This window comes from Lissotriton vulgaris, chromosome 6 (genome assembly GCF_964263255.1).
Source record: "Lissotriton vulgaris chromosome 6, aLisVul1.2, whole genome shotgun sequence".
Taxonomy (NCBI): Eukaryota; Metazoa; Chordata; class Amphibia; order Caudata; family Salamandridae; genus Lissotriton; species Lissotriton vulgaris.
The window spans coordinates 797,122,097-797,138,674 of NC_141694.1; positions in this window are offsets into that span (position 1 = coordinate 797,122,097).

A 16,578-nucleotide genomic window follows, 5' to 3' on the forward strand; every position below is an offset into this window, starting at 1 on the left:
TTTTTTTTATTTACAATAACAAAATCTAGTTGTTATATGTTACATCAAACAAGGCAGCCACTCAGAAATTCTTCAGGGGTTTCAAGTGAGCTGCCAAATGGTGGCACTGCTTGAGGCACAGAGATCTCCTCCTGCCGCCTGGTAGAGATCGCTAAGAATCATTGCCAGTTTTCTTCAAATATCACTTTCATCCATAGTATCTTACAACTAGTGTGGAGGGCTTGGCTCGTGTGTCCCTATGAAAATGGAAGGGTAACATTTTCAACTTGACACTAAGGACGTTTGTGTCTGTTTTTGACTAATGCACAACGCAAAATCTGCCTATATGCAAGCAATGTCCCAGAAAAATAGATCAGTGTCAGTGTGCAAAAAGTAGAAGACAAAACCTTTCACACTGAAAAACAATCAGACATTGTTATCCCGTGACACAGTCGGCGCCTACCTCAACTTGCCAGAAGAAGACAAAGGAGGGGATCTTCATGCACAGGGTCACAATGCTTGACCAGAGATGAGGACATTTTCTAGTTTGATAGACTCAACAAGGACATGATCAAGGCTTTTCCGGACCAAATTGGACCAGCTTGGAATCCCCCGCAGACAGGCCACGTGACAGACTAGCTTCTATCATGCTGTGGTACTCCACCTACTTGGTTCTGGTGATAATGTTGTATAGGTTATCTTATAACTAGGCCTGGGCTAAATTTAAATGATGCTTGTCATTCTCCTAACTACAGGAATTTTCGTGTTACATTTGTTAAGCAAAATTCCCACAATTACGGTAATACTCCACTTTGCACAATTGTGCACCATTTGTGGTAAAAATGTACTGTAAATTGTGCACAGAACAGCAGAACACAAGCGTCTGCTTCTTGCAGTGCTTTTGTTTAAATGTGTTCTTGCACCAAAAATAGATGCGAGGATGTATTTTGCTCTAAAATATAGTGCAAAATGATGAATTAGCATTTTTCTAAAGTATGTGTAATATCACATAATTATGCTGAAATTATGTGAATTCCCCTACTTATAACCATGGCTCAATCAATCATATCTTAAAGGCTACAAGTGTGAGTGGAAAAAAACTGACAGACTGTTACTCATGCATCACCTACATCTGACCTGGAGATAATGCATATTTAGCAACTATCAGATCCTGCCAAACATTGCCAGTAATACATTTATATTTTAGCTACTGGAAAATGTTCCCCAAATTATCCACACAGACAAGAAATGTCATGCTATCATTTATTAAAATAACAAAGCCTGATTTAGCGCAGAATATATGCAGAAGTGTAATGGAGATATGAACATTACGATGATTAAAATGAAGGCACAGCATGTAAATATTATGAAGCTTGTCAGCATAATGTGTGGAAATCTTTGATGGAATCATTTTCACCATAGTCATAGCTAATGTCTACATTAGCACCAACATCTTGACAAAATAAGAGCTTCCCAGATTTTATACATGCATGCAAAGCTGCTCCTTTACCTTATTTTTTCCAGTAAGCTAGCTTCCTGTAGGCAATGCCAACTTTTGTTTCTGTTATGTCGCTACTCCTGGGAGAACAAGGTAGTAAGCGAGAACGTTAAACTTTGACACAGGCAGTTCTTGTTCTCCTTCTGGAATGCCTGAAGCTCTTCGCACCTCATGAAGCATATGAATGTGCTTGGCATAATATTTCTCAACCTCATTTTGGGAAAAATGAACCTGTGAACCCATAGTATCAGTGGGGGAAATGTATTTCTTTTTATTTCGCTATATAGTCTCAACATTCAAGTAAGGATGAGATCCTCCTGCTTGTGACCTCATTATATCTGCTAGAGATCTATGCAGGAAGGTCACATTCACAGGCATTTCTCTGGCAATTATTAACCAGGTGGGGGAGGGGCATGGCTTGACCACAGAAGTTGGCAGGTGCCACTTGCTGAAGTTTCTATTATGAAACCGATTTATCTGACATAATCCTTTGTAAACGGAACAACGTTGTGCTTATGCAAGCACTTTGTGCCTGGTGGCTGACAATTGTTGGATGTGCTCTGATGTGAGTCCTGTGGGTAAAGCTCCTGGTTGCTATGATTCTGTGGCCTGTGCAGGATCCAGTGGAGATAAGACGAGCTGCTCCGTCCCTTGGTCCAGGAAGGGGAGCTGCCTTTGTGCTGCTGCGGCATACTGTGGTTGTTCCGCATCCTGGCAGTAGCAGAACAGGGAATGCCATGCTGCGGGAGTGACTCTGATGCTTGCAGCTGGGGCAAGGATTCTGGAATCTTCCGGCCTCAATACATCAAAAGGATGTACATGGACCCCCGTGGTCCCTGCCATTGTCGCTTCTTAGCGGTGGCTCCATTGGATGATCTGGGTTTGTGACTGAGGCTGTCAAGGGTGGTAAACAATGAGGCCTGACTCTACCACCTCCCCTACTTAAGTTCTGTGGGGCAGGGGAATGCAGGGTAACTGGGAGCACACTTGGGAATTGCTTATACTGCCATTGGACCCTGACACATGACTTTTTTGACGTATATACTTTAACACCTAACATTCCATCATCACAGCCCAGGGACAAGGGGGAATGAGGAAGCTATCAACATCATTCCCCAAGGAATGGCAACATATGATTAACAAGCTGCACATGGACAACCTTGGTCATGAAAGTCTAGAACTAGTATTTGGTGGCAGCATAGGCTCATGAATCTATATTCTATCTGATATCCTGCAACAAATTGAATTCCGTTCACCATCAGTGGAAGCTTGGCTACAGGGCCCACACAATTGTGCTGAAACCTACCTTGCCCCATTTGAAACTCCCTGAGCACTCATGCCACTCAAGATTCTCAGGACTTGTGGGTCAGCTGGTACTGGGTTGCTGCCTCATTGATCCTGGCTGCCTTCTTCCCTGATCCTTGGGTGGGGCACTGGAAACGGTGTGCTGTACACCCTGGGTGCTGCATTTACAGGTGTCACACTGTGGTCTGCCTGTGCTGTACGTTTCCTGATGCCATCACTATTTTCCAATTAGGCAGGGGCCATGTACTTTGTTATGTACTTTATTTTGCATGCTTTGCATGAACTTTGGAAAACTAGGTCTGGAAATCTTGCTGTACCAAGGTAGAAGTTGGGAGAGCTAAATAATGCCACATTGCTTGTAAAGTTGATACTCACATTTAGGGCCTGGGTTATGTGAGTTATTATATGGTGTGAATCTGAACATCACCACTTAATAATGGCACAAATCCATGTCAGGCCCAGTCAGGTTTGTTTGCAAAACCTTAGCTTAGTCCTGGGTAGCTGTAGCAATAGTAGTTTTTTTTGCATTTGGCACCCCGAGTGGGACAGGTATGCAGAGACCTGGGCCCAGTGCTCTCCATGCCACTGGAGTCAAGCTATCCTGGCTGATGAGGGCCGAAAACCCGAAACCGGTCCTAGGATGCTTGTTTCCATGCCAGGGAGGACCTGGCCTGGTAGTTCGGGCTGGACCGTTCCCATTGGGCGCAGGGCCAAGACTGACTTGCATATGGCTGGTTCCAAACTGGAATGGCATGGTGAGCAAAAAAATTATGGATTTAGACCCAGATCTCTGAACTGGGGGGAATGAAAGACATTGTTCTGCATTCTGTCCATCAATTGTTTTTTTTGCATTCGTATGTTTCCTGTTGCCATCACTATTTTCCAACTAGGCAGGGACCATAAACTCTGTTATGTACTACATTGTGCATGCTTTGCTGGGTGTTTAATTGAAAAGGCATGTTATGCATTTAAGAATGTGTAAACTGTAGCCAAGTCTTTTTAATGAAGTACAAGTGTATTTTTGTTAAAATAATATACACTGTGAAAAAATCAATTAAAGGCCCCCATTTTTGTTCCTACAATGGCTGCTTACAAATGCCGCCACTTGTCAAAAGGGCAACTCTTCACTGTCACTTAGGAGATGGAGAATTGAAACCTCTCTTGGAATCCCATCCCTTCAAGACACATTTCTACAACCTTGAATCCTGGAACGTAGTCATTCAGCCTGCACTACTGCGCCTCCCTCACCTCGAATACGACCATCATTCTCTTATCCCCGCTCAAGCTGTGTTGGCCATTACACAGACCTCAGGTTAGTAAACTAGCCTCATTTTTGGCTTCCCTTTCGTTAAGGACACACTTCAGTTTGAATTAAAATGAGGAGGTTTTACAAGAAGAAAAAGAAAAAAAGGACACATTGTGAGGGTTGTGTGAAGTAGCATGTAAAAGACAGTTAATAGGATCGTTATCATCAGTAAAGAAACTGAAAATACACACTTAGCATTTAGCACCGAGGTCAGTGGACTTTGGATACCTAGGTCTGGAAATCTTGCTGTACCAATGTAGAAGTTGAGAGAGTTAAATATTGCCCCGTTACTTGCAAATGTGCTACTCACATGTAGGACCTGGGTTATTATATGGTGTGATTGTGAACATCATCAATAATTTCACAATTCCATATCAGTCCCAGTCAGGTTTGTTTGCAAAATCTTAGCTTAGTCCTGGGTAGCTGTAGCCCAGAGCAGTCAGGTAGTATAAAGAATTAAGACGCACCAAAGCAGTGAATGACATGAAAATGCAACATGATAATGACACCAATTTATAAACAAGCATTTGCAATGCAATAGGTCTCGCATTAGGAAAGTTTGAGCTATTGGTATTGTAAATGACAAATGTTTTATTTATGTGTTGGTTTTGAAAATAGCGAAATTAATAGCTTTATCATTTACAATGCCAATAGTTTTAACTTTCCCAAATGCGACACCTATGTCTTGTCTTTCTCACAACCACGCTATCAAAGCAAATGCTGTTTTATTAGAAATAACTTACAACGGTCTGTCCTTGTCAAATAAATGATTTATGGTCACCCTGGCTCTAAGCTACTTAACTCATGCTGCGTTTTCCAGTGTTTCATTTAAAATAAATATATCTGTCCTTCGTGGTGGCTGCCTTATGTCTCTTCACAGGAAGCCCTCCATGGTCCATGCATCATCATGTTAGTGACGTCAGCACGGTTGTCTGTCACGTTTTCTCATACTTCGCTGATGCGGATTGGATCATTGGTTTGGAGGTCTGCCCCCGGCTCCCGTGGCTTAGATGGGGTGATACAGGCTAGGGCTGCACGGGGGCTTGACGTTTTCAGCCAAGGCACTGCACGTGAAGAGGAAAGTAATTCTGCACGCCCCGCTGCCCAGAAATAAAGCTGGCTGGCCGCATTCTGTCCTCATGGTTGTGCCTGTGACCCACAATCAATTCCCGTCAGATCACTCTGCCTATCGGTGGTATATGCTGCAATGCAGTCTTGACAGCCAGCACAACCCTAACCGCGGAGCTACGTGCGTCGTGCAACATTGGAGGTTCTGGGAGCAGGTGAGCAGCTGGCACCAGCCCGCCCTCCTGATCTGCACGGATAAATTACAGTGCCATTCGTCACCCCCCACTGAGCGGCTAAGCGATGGAAGACAGAGCATTCTCGGCGCTGGGGCCGTTGTAGCTTCATGGAGGACTCCCATACACACACCGCGAGGCGAAGACAGGCACGCGAGGGAGGCAGTCGTACTAACGATGGTTTTGTAAAATGTGCAAGGCACTGTGCGTGCGCGCATGGATTGATGTGCAGTGGGGCGTGCACACACCTTCACTGATCAAACAATGATTGTGAAGCGAGTGCAAATGGGAGTCTTAGCCTTTTCCTATATTATTTAAGGCAACGTTCCTGGATCCGGCCACGTTCTTCTGAGCCAAAGATTGAGCCCCGGGACATATCCTTTCACAAATTAAGCACTGATTTCATCTAGCTACTTACTGTATAAATGTCACATACATACATGCTTACATACCTCTGTTTCTACGGAGCAGCTGCGGCGAGGGTAATGTAGCTGGTGCTAGTGTAAAACGCTCCAATACCTTTGTGTTGATTTCGTGCTTAAAAAATAAATACCGCAAATCACTGCCGGCCTGCGACCAGGAAGTCAGGCAGGCCGGCGCGACAACAGGAAACAGGAAGTAGGAGGGCGGGAGCCTACCCCGCCTCCCACGGAAGAGCCGCGATTGGACGGAGCCGCCGTGTTTGGAGCACCGGAGCAGGCAGGAGCCTACCCTGCGCCCCGGTGCCGAAGGAGGGAAGAAGAGTCCTGCTGCCGGGCCCTGCAGCTGAGGAGAGCCGCCGCACGAAGGAAGCCGGTGAGTGGGTTGCTGAGCGGGGGAGGGGGGAGGCGGGGGAAAGCATGTGCGCGCGCGAGTGCGGGCGGGCGGGCTTTGTGTGCGTGCGTGTGTGTGACTGTGGGGGAGGGGGGTGTGTGTGTGTGAGCGAGTGTCTGTGTGCCTGCGTGTGCATGCGCTCGCCTGTGTGTGCGTGCGTGCATGCATGCAGAGGGGTGGGGGCTGCCTGCCTGCGTCTGTGCAAGGGCTGTGAGTTACTCTGCGCATGCGCGGGGACTTTGCGCATGCGCGGGTCAGACGCGCGCTCCCGCGGTGAAAACTGCGAGCTCGTAACAGATTGGTGTCCTCATTCCCAGCATTCTCACTAACGGGCCACAATAGGTCTGAAGCAGACACCTTCAATGCTCACGCATTGAGGGTAGGTCTGCTCGACCTAAAAAGGGTTGCATTTTTCTCTTTAAATGGACACCTCAACAACAAAAAAACACAGAAGGGTTTCGGCTATATGAATTTCTAAAGAAACAATAAACCACTGCTGTTCACTGAATGCAATACATCTTTTTAATCTGCTGTGATTGCCATTAGGCACAATAAGCAAGTTGAAAACCGCTATATGAACACTCTTGCAGGTTCCGACTCTGATAGGGAGCCAGTCACAGTGACTAGTCAGGTCCAAGGGGACAGTGCCCGGTTTGGCAGGCAGGGTACTCTGTTGTGTGTGTGACAGTGTACCCTGTCCACCAAAACCTAAATCAGGGCCTTAATATTGGGGAGTGAAAGCAATACAAGATGTGTTGAGAAGTTGTGTTAAACCATTTTTTCTCAGAAGCATTATAGCAATGTCTTTCAGAAACGTTACAGCAAATTCAGCAATTGCTAGCCAGGAGCTCCAGATCTACTAGTGTGTAACATGCTGCAGATGGCGGACATGCCTACCTTGTTACTAAGAATGGAGTTAAAGGAATTTTGATACCATTGTTAAAATTTGACCTACTACCAGAGGTTAAGATGTCCTGAAGTTATATGAGTGAGACCACTGACATTCAAGTGAGATTATGTAGAAGATTAACAATATTCAGTTAGAATGTCTTTGGTCTGAGGCGCATAGAGAAGAATATGAAAGGTATCTGGGGGTTTGAATCTTCCTTATTGTGAGGTAAGTTTTTGTTAGTTGCAGATTTAGAAGAAAGTTTATTTTAAAGGTCGGGTTCAACAAGGAATGTGTATTATGCAGTAGGCATCACAATCCCAAAGAAGCCCTGCACCGTTTAAGATCAGATGCCAGACCTCTGTTCGACTGTGCAGTTGCCAAATTCCTTGGTCATATGTGGGGCATCAGGACAAAAGCTCAAAAGGCGAGAGAATGGTAAGTTTTAGTATATGCCTTTTAATCACAATTCTTATACTTTCAGATGGTCCAGTGCCCACCACCAGTTGGACAAGCCTTAACACTTATATCTTAAGCCCTTTCTGCTTATGTTGGCGTCACAGTCACTGTGTTGTTGCGAAAATTCAGGGATCAAGGGGGGCACCATGAGATAAGTGTAAAATCAGGAAATTGTTAATTTTTAATATATGTATATCGATTGTACACTTATGTACCCTAACTTTTTAGATGGCTTCTTGCTTGTTTAATCTTTATTATGCTTTTAAATTTCGTGCCCCTCCGGTGTCTTAAATATGATACACGGTTATGTATTTGAAATGTTATGTGTTTTACCATTGTATGGATATTGAAGAAGTCAAAACCTTTATGGAATGCATGCTGAAATAAATTAATTTATGCATGGCAATAGGGCTCTAAAATGAGTTGCTTATTTTCAGTAATAATATATTCCAGTATTTTAGATATTGAAGATCCATACAAGTTATCTGAGTCCGCAGGTAAGTGGTACGTTACATGAAAAGAATAGAGGCGTTGTTGTTGTTCTGGCATGTCTGAAAGCTTGATTGTTTGCTCAGGACTAAGCAAGAGATCTAGGAGTGGTGACTGACTCCTGTAAATATAGTCTTGTTTTTTTAAGTTAGGCTGTGTGGCATGAGGGGAAACCCTATACACTTCAACTTTCTTTTGGATCTCATCTCTCCAGTCTAACCCAGCAGACTTTGCCATTTCAATAATTTCTTTTAGGACACGATTGAAGCGCTCAATCATTCCGTTTGTTTCTGGATGATATAAAGCACACTTCTTGAGCCTAATACCATGTTTACAAAGAAACTCCTGCATCTCCTTTGACACAAATTATACTCCATTATCGGTTAAAATACAGTCAGGAATGCCTTCCCTGGCTATGAGACTTCGTATAAATTTAATCACATGTTTAGTTTCTATGCCACGAGGGACAATGATTTCAGGCCATCTTGAAAAGAGATCAATCAGGACAATCACATACCATTCAGAACCATTTGAACGAACAGGACCAATAATATCCAATGCTACCTCATTCCAAGGTCCTTCAGGATGATCACGTATCACCATAGGTTGGGCCTTGGGCTTTGCCACTCTCTCACTTAATGCACACTGTACACAATCTCTGATACAGTGCTCCACCTGCAAATCCATGCCAAGCCGCCAATATGACAACCTCAATCTCTCCTTTGTTTTTGTCATTCCCTGATGTCCAGCATGAGCTAAATCAAGTAGGGTATTCCTAAGAGTTAATGGAGGAACTAACCTCAAACCCCTCAGCTATAAACCACCATGATCGGAGAGATTATCCTTGAGATGCCAACATTTCTCCAAGTCACCAAATGTAACAATTAACTCTGCACAGATAGATATTTCAAAACACTGTAGGATCCCATCCACAGGAGCAGTCCATGCACAAATCTAGTTAACCTTCAACTGATCTTACACATTTGCTTACATTCTAATGCTCCTAGCAACAAAGGTAACAACCTAGAATGCTACAGGCATGTATCCAGGAGTAAAGTAGGCAGTAATATAAATCAAGTCCTGATTGATTGATGTGAAGTGAAGAATATGTTATTGAGAGTGGTTGGTGAGTGAAACAGAGGAGTTGGGAGTTGAAGAGAGAGGTACATTGAAGGTAACAAGAAGAGAATTAACCAGCATCTTCCACATTTTAATATAGCAAAATAATGTATTTCATAAATGCAAAAATATGAAAATCAGTCCATACATTTATTGAGACATTTAATATGCTCAGACCAATAACATGACTTTTATGTCAATAGGAATTCATCTATCTTGAAATTGTGAACATAACAGCATGCACAATGTTCCTTGTGGGGATAAGTGCTAAGTACTTTTTGTGAATGTCAGCCGAGATTTTGCATCGAACATACACCTAAGCTAAAGCATTGCTGTGTTTCAAGTGTTTCTTTTAAATGTAAAGGTCCAACAACTATGTGAAACTCATGTGGTGAACTATGTCATGAGTAAGGGTGCTCATAGTAGTTGGTATGGCAAAACGTCAAAGCTAACTCGCACAAGAGATCCAATATATGTTGTATTAGCACATCTGTAATATAGATGTGTCTTATGTTAACTGTATCTTTTGAGGACTTTGAATCTAATTGCTTTCTGTACAATTATAGTCAATTAATGGTGTAAGAAATATTAACAGAATTATTGAATATATGAGGTGTTTTTATGCATTTGTGAAATGCATTATTTTTGAAAAAGGAATAATCTGAACTCAGAGGCACTGAAGCTGTGACTGGAGTGGTGAGCATTATTGAGCGCTCCCTCAAAACTGTCAAATTCAGGGGGAAAACGACCAAACACCTGAGGCATCTATAAATAAACAGTTCTCCGCCCGCTGCACTCACTGTGCCCCGCTAACATAGGCTCACGAGGAATATAGACCTACCAACGAAACCATTGGGCCAAACCAACACCTTAACGGGTGACAGTACTGGCATGAACAAGCTGTAGGGGAAACGGGAAAGATGAACGTCTGTGCAATGCAACAGTCTGCCGACCACAATACAGGAACAATACGCTAAGTCACATTGCAATAAAGAAAACAAAATGAAGATACTAATCTTGAATGCGAGCAGCAAGAAAAGAGAGAGCTATTCTGCTGCTCGCACTTAAGATTTGTGTTATAAGCTTTGTTGGGCTCTGATTGGAGGACATGTTGTACTACCTTCTGTCCCTATTGGCTGTTTGTCTCCTGCCTTTTGTGATTTGTAGTTTTTATCTTGACTGCTGCTGTTTAAATTAAAACAAGCTAAGTAGGCATAGCCTCCGTGTCTTTAGAAAAATTAAGACTTTCCTTGGTAAAACTAAGAAAATCTAGATTCGACCATATTGGCTTGACATTTCTGATACTATTGGTCTCTGATGTCGCATGATGGAGAGGATATCGAAAGGCAAAAATATATATTTAGTAACTTGCCCTTAAAGTCCAGCATCTAAATGCAACAGTGAATGGAAGTACCTTAGCGATATATCTGTGTTTGCGACCACTTTTGTGCGAATGGAATCTTCGTACATAAGGCCCGAAATCCATAGGGATATACTAGGGAGATGATATTTTTGGCAATGCTGTATCCATGTTTTCTCAATCACTAACATTTCTCAATAAATTGTCTCTTGTTAGAGTGGTACTGAAACAGAATGTAGGTTTTTCAAAGGCCCTGCGTTTTATTTTGCAGTACAAAAGGGAATCAAATAAAAAGAATGCAGCCAATAGCCAACATCATTAATTTGTTTATGCTCATTAATTCTGTGACAGTTCCTAGGCACTTATTGCCTTTCAGTTTTTAAGGCGGACTTTGGATTAATTTTTATTGACACTCATTGTAACAGTAACACATTCCACAATATTTCATTCAGTATGAAATGTGTAGCTAACCTGGCATGAGAGACCTGGCTATCAATGCAAAGCATTACAACTGGAATTTTTACCGATCACATTACTCCATCTATAGTACTATATAAAGACTCCCTCTTGTTGGCTCACTCCGATTCAAAACATTCTGGGAATTCTCTTTAGTCTTAAGTCTGATATTGTGGGCTGCGGCTTCATGCCGCAGTCAGGCCCTCACTTGGAGAGCGGTTGAAAAGTGAGAACTGTGAAATAAATAGGTTATAGCTGATTATGGTGCTCCTGCTGATTTAGAGTAATGGGATGAAACTGCTTTACTGGCATGTGGCAATATATCAGACAAATACCACGTAGAACGCCACCAACAAAAAGTGGGTAGAAACCGCTTGCATACAAATGCTAAAAAAGATTGTGGTGCTCTTATTAATTCACTGTATGCCCTCTTTTTTGTTAAAATTGGATAGCTAGCGACAATGCTGCACCCCGTCAGCAGAAAATGTAATATTATTGTGCCCCATTCTATTCCTTGCCTCTAGGGTAAAAATTGTTTTCCAAAAGGAAAGAGAAACAGAGATATTCACAGGGGAGTTTGTTTTAATGCTCTTTACAGTTGATAATGTATGTTTTACTATTTAATTACTTAGCAGCAGAAAACACAATGTCAATAAATGAGAGAAGGTGAAGGGAAGCTACATACAAAAGGTTAATCTTTAACAGTGAATAACATACACAGAGCAGGATAAACTATAACATTGGAAATCAGATTTATCAAAATGCAAAATGGTAGATCAGCTATAATACATTAAAATACATCGAAAGTGTCCAATGTATCCAGAATTGCCATCGCTCCACTGTTTGAGACATGTTCTCCCGCCCACAAATTTGTTTATTTTGTCACTAATCATAATCTTAGTTATATTGACCATCTAAATTACTGCATATTTTAACACTGATTTCCATCAAAATGATCATCAAACAATTGGAAACATTACACAACTAAGTACAGGCAGACTAAATTTAAATGAGCAAATAATAGTGCAGGAACGCTGCAGTAATGACTCTCTTGGTGCATAAAATAGTATAAAATAGTGGGGGGCATATTTATCAAATTTTCATGAAATGCAACGCAGCAAGCCATGTGAAAGGGAGAGGGCAGGAATGAGCTGTATTTAACATTATACAGTGGATTGCTGATCTCTGCCATCCCTGGCACACAAACTGGTGCCCAGTGTCAACGTTAGCAATCTTGCACCATGGTGCAAGGGTGCCTATTCTGGTGTCTGGATTACTTTTGTACAGGAAAGGGCACCTTCCTGCTCAAAAACAATGCTCATAAGTATTTACTCTTTCTAAGTGTGCTGAAAGAATGCCGCACACTTATAAAGAGAAAACAAGATATAAAGATATTTCTCCTCGTTGCGCCGCTGATGGGAAGAAATACAATTCTGATGCCTTTCCAGGTCTATCAGTGTTGGTAAATCTGAAAATGTGTCAGAATGCATGAGCGGATGCTTGGGAACTTCCACGCTCCACCCACGGCACACTTTCCTGTCGAGAAGTAACGCAAGGCCGCGCTTTTGGCTGCCTTGTGTTACTTTAGATTTGTCAAGCAGTGCAGGGCCACACAAGGTTGCCTTGAGTGACTTGATAAATCTCGTTTAGGTTGTGCATCATCCTTGTACCCCCTTGCGTGGTGCAAGTGTGACACAAAACCTTTATAAATATGGGCCTCAGTCATGTAGTTCAAAGGACTAGTTCCTACAATCCAGGAAAATATGTTTGACCTCACTGTCACAGATTTAAATCTTGGAATTTCCATGTAGCCTTTCATAGTTCTGAGGTTGATAAAATGAGTACTATTGAGTCATATAACAATAAATACCAGCGTCAAATTGCCCTAAGAGGTGGATGTGTGATTTACAATTTCATGTTATGTCACACTGAGTATAGTGACTTCAGAATCAAGGGCATAGTATACAAAAACCTCAGGGAGAGTCTTGGGTCTAATTTTATCTCTAGATATACCCTGACAGTCTGACAAATTAAGGTCAAATAGTTAAAACACAGTATATCTATCTGGTTCTGTACACCACCACTAGTCAGCTGAATGCAGAGGGAGGCAAGATGTCATGTTCCAGTGCACAGCTAGCAGACCTTTTACAAATGCCCTGTTGTTTAAGAAAAACCTGCATTCTTCGTTCAAAATGGAAGCTTCCAACATCTAAAGGAACTAATGGAAAGAAAGGTCCAATCACACCTCCTCCATGACTCACATGTTCTCAGATCTATCTTCTTCCTAATATGCACAGTCATTTCAATGATCCCATTTTATCAGTATCAAAGCTCATTTGAGAGGACAGTGATCATGAAATATGTTATTTAATTATTCCAATGGTGACCTTTATCTCACCCCTTGATAAGAAAACAAATGCTTAAGCACTTTTTAGTAGTTGTGCAGGAAGTGAATCAGATGTTCCCCACTGTAAGAGGCACCAACATCAGGGGTAACAGGTGTTACCGACCCCATTGGAATTAAAAGGCGATTCTTGCTCAGGACCTTTATGTCCAACAGAGCATTTAGAAACTGATGGATGGAAATGATGATTACATGTTGAAATGGATTTCCAGAATATACCATCTAAAAGATAATGGGCCCAATTCACAAAAGTAATCTGAGACAAAATCCTAACTTTATGACTTTTGGTATTCACAAAGGGTATTTAGAAGTAGTAAAGTTAGGATTCTGAACTTTACTACTCCTAAATGCCCATTGTGAATACCGAAAGTCATAAAGGAGCCCATTAGGATGGTGGACGGACCTGGGTTAGTCCGCCACCCCCGAGGTGGAGGAACCATCCGTAGGGGCAGCTCCCTCCGTTTGAATTAGGATGTGACCGCCACCGTATCATTAACCTTGCGGCGGGTGCTGCTTGAAGCAGCACCCGCCGCAAGGTTAAAAATGCATGTATTGCATTTACATGAACAAAGCGGCAGGTACCTCGTGGTGCCTGCCGCTTTGTTCATGTAAATGCAGGGGGGTACCATAGGTACCCCCCATGTGCACTCCCCACCCCCTGACACCCTGGGGGCCCGCAACGGGCCCCCAAACTCCAAAGACCACATGCTATTCCACGCTAAAAGCCGCAGTGGAAAAGCATGTTTCCTGCCCCATCCTAATATGGCTGGCGGTGTCTGATAGACACCGCCACCATATTAGAGCTTTTCCTCCACGGACGGAAGGCGACCGCAGCGGAAAAGCGGCAGACGGTTTTCCCGTACGCCGATGAACCCCCAGCCATCCTAATCTGGCAGGGGGTCTTTGAAGGCACTGCTGTGGTGATTCCGCATCCTCCGGGCCGGCGGTGGCTACCTAATCGGCCCCAAAGTTAGGATTTTGTCTCAGTTAAACTTAAGTTTTGATCTTAAAATCCTACCTTTACGACTTTCGCAAAGGGCATTTTAGGAGTAGTAAAGTTAAGGGCCCGAATCACAAAAGTAATCTGAGACAAAATCCTAACTTTACGACTTTTGGTATTCACAAAGGGCATTTAGTAGTAGTAAAGTTAGGATTCCTAACTTTACTACTACTAATTGCCCTTTGCGAAAACCGAAAGTCATAAAGTTAGGATTTTGCCTCAGATTACTTTTGTGAATCGGGCCCTACAATACTACTTATTATGGTGCAGATGATGTTTCCTTATGACTACTTCAAACTCTACAGTTTAGAACAGGATGCCTCCACTACAGATTTATTGGCAGCAGCAAAGAACGATGATACTGTTTCTATTACAAGTCTGAGACCGAGTTGAACTTGTTTTTGTTTTATTTACCAAGTGCAAATATTCAAACCTAAGCACGCAATTGAGTGCTGAGGCCATATCATGCTCTTGTTTAGTGCAGATGGATGAGGTGCATTTGTTTTTCCTGTAATTGCCCTGTCTATAGCGCATATATTAACTCAGAAAATATCAGAATGAATGAATGAGTTGAAAACTCCATTGCTCTGAAGCATTTTGAGGCAATTGCTGCTCTTTCTTTTTAAACCAAACTCTCAGAAATGTTCTGAATTACTGTATGCACTGTAGACAGATTCATGATTCCACCCTTGCCACCACACGATATCAGGTGTGTGCTATAATAATAATAGTGTATGCCCATGCAAGGCACAGCTGTACCTCTAGTTTGTTGCCAAAGCACTGTCTAAAGCACATACATTTAGCCCTGAATTTCTCCAAGACAGTGAAAGAGGGGGAGATAGAACAGGCGGATAGAAAAGCTCAGAAACACTGAACACTTTTTACCTCTCTATGTTTCTAAGTAGTGCTCTTTACACAGCTGTGCCCTGCAAGAATTCACACCTTCAGCATTCATTCCCTGGTTACACATTCAGGGTAAAGTCCCTGGTGTCTATTCAATCTGGTAGAAAATAATCTGCATTCTTCTGTTTGGAGGGAATTACCCCAATGGGCATTGTGCAATGGTTTTGGTACGAAGAAGACCAGAAGACCAGATGCTTACAATTTAAGGCTCTTTGTAAGGATGAGTCATATCACGAGCAGAAATTAAGAAATGGCCTATGAGTGATATTTTTCCTTTTACTGTAATTACAAAAGTGTATTTACATTTATTCCTTAAGATAAACTATATGTGACCAAATAAAGAAAGGTTGAATGAATGAATGAATAAGAACTAGAAAATAGCGCAAGTGCTCCTACTAGGAAGTCTCCGCAAAGAAAGGTGGCTCGCACCTGGTTTCTATTTTTTTAAATTATTTTCATATTCTGGGACAATTATAACAGCACAGTACAGACAATATGTTCAATGACCTTTCACATCCACAGTATGTTCCAATAAAAAGTGCTTTCTCATGCCTGTAAGTGCCCAGAAAAAGCATAACAATGGAGGACCAATGGAGTTCAGGATCCGATCCAGCTTCTTCGCTCTTGTGAGAATATTTCCACCATTTATATCAGATATTGGCATACTTTCTTGGATACTGTTTTACTCTACACACCAGTACTTCTGTTCTGTCACAAATCGCATGCTTCTCGCCCGTTTAGTCACCATGGGCCCCCTCAGCAAACCAGTATTTATCAGTACTTCTTTTGAAGATTAGAAAGCCTAGTCCAACCTAGGTATTAGTGTAGAGTGGTCCTCCCATTTATCCATCAGTTCACAAACCATCTAATTGGGGTCCAAGTTTATCCTTCTGCCCACCTCTCTCAATATTTATGCTATCTTTTGCCATTATATTTCACTTGGCATTGCCGCATTGTGTGGAAATATATGTCCCAGAAGACTCTAGATCTCATGCATTGAGGATAGTGTACTCAACCCATCTTTGAGAATCAGGATGGTTTGTAGTAGAATCTATGAAAGTACTTAGAGTGGATGGGGCATAGTCGAGAGCATATCCCCTAGGACATCGTAGTCATCTTAACCTCTGCCCAAGAATCATCATCCAAAGTGCCCACATAACTTTTTCACTTAGATTTTAGATCTACTAGGGCATCTGGGGAGTTGTTTACAATGAATGGTACATTTTGGATATGTCCTTATTCCTCAAACGTTCAGAGAGCGTCACCACTGAAAATGATTACTCGCCTCCACACCCAC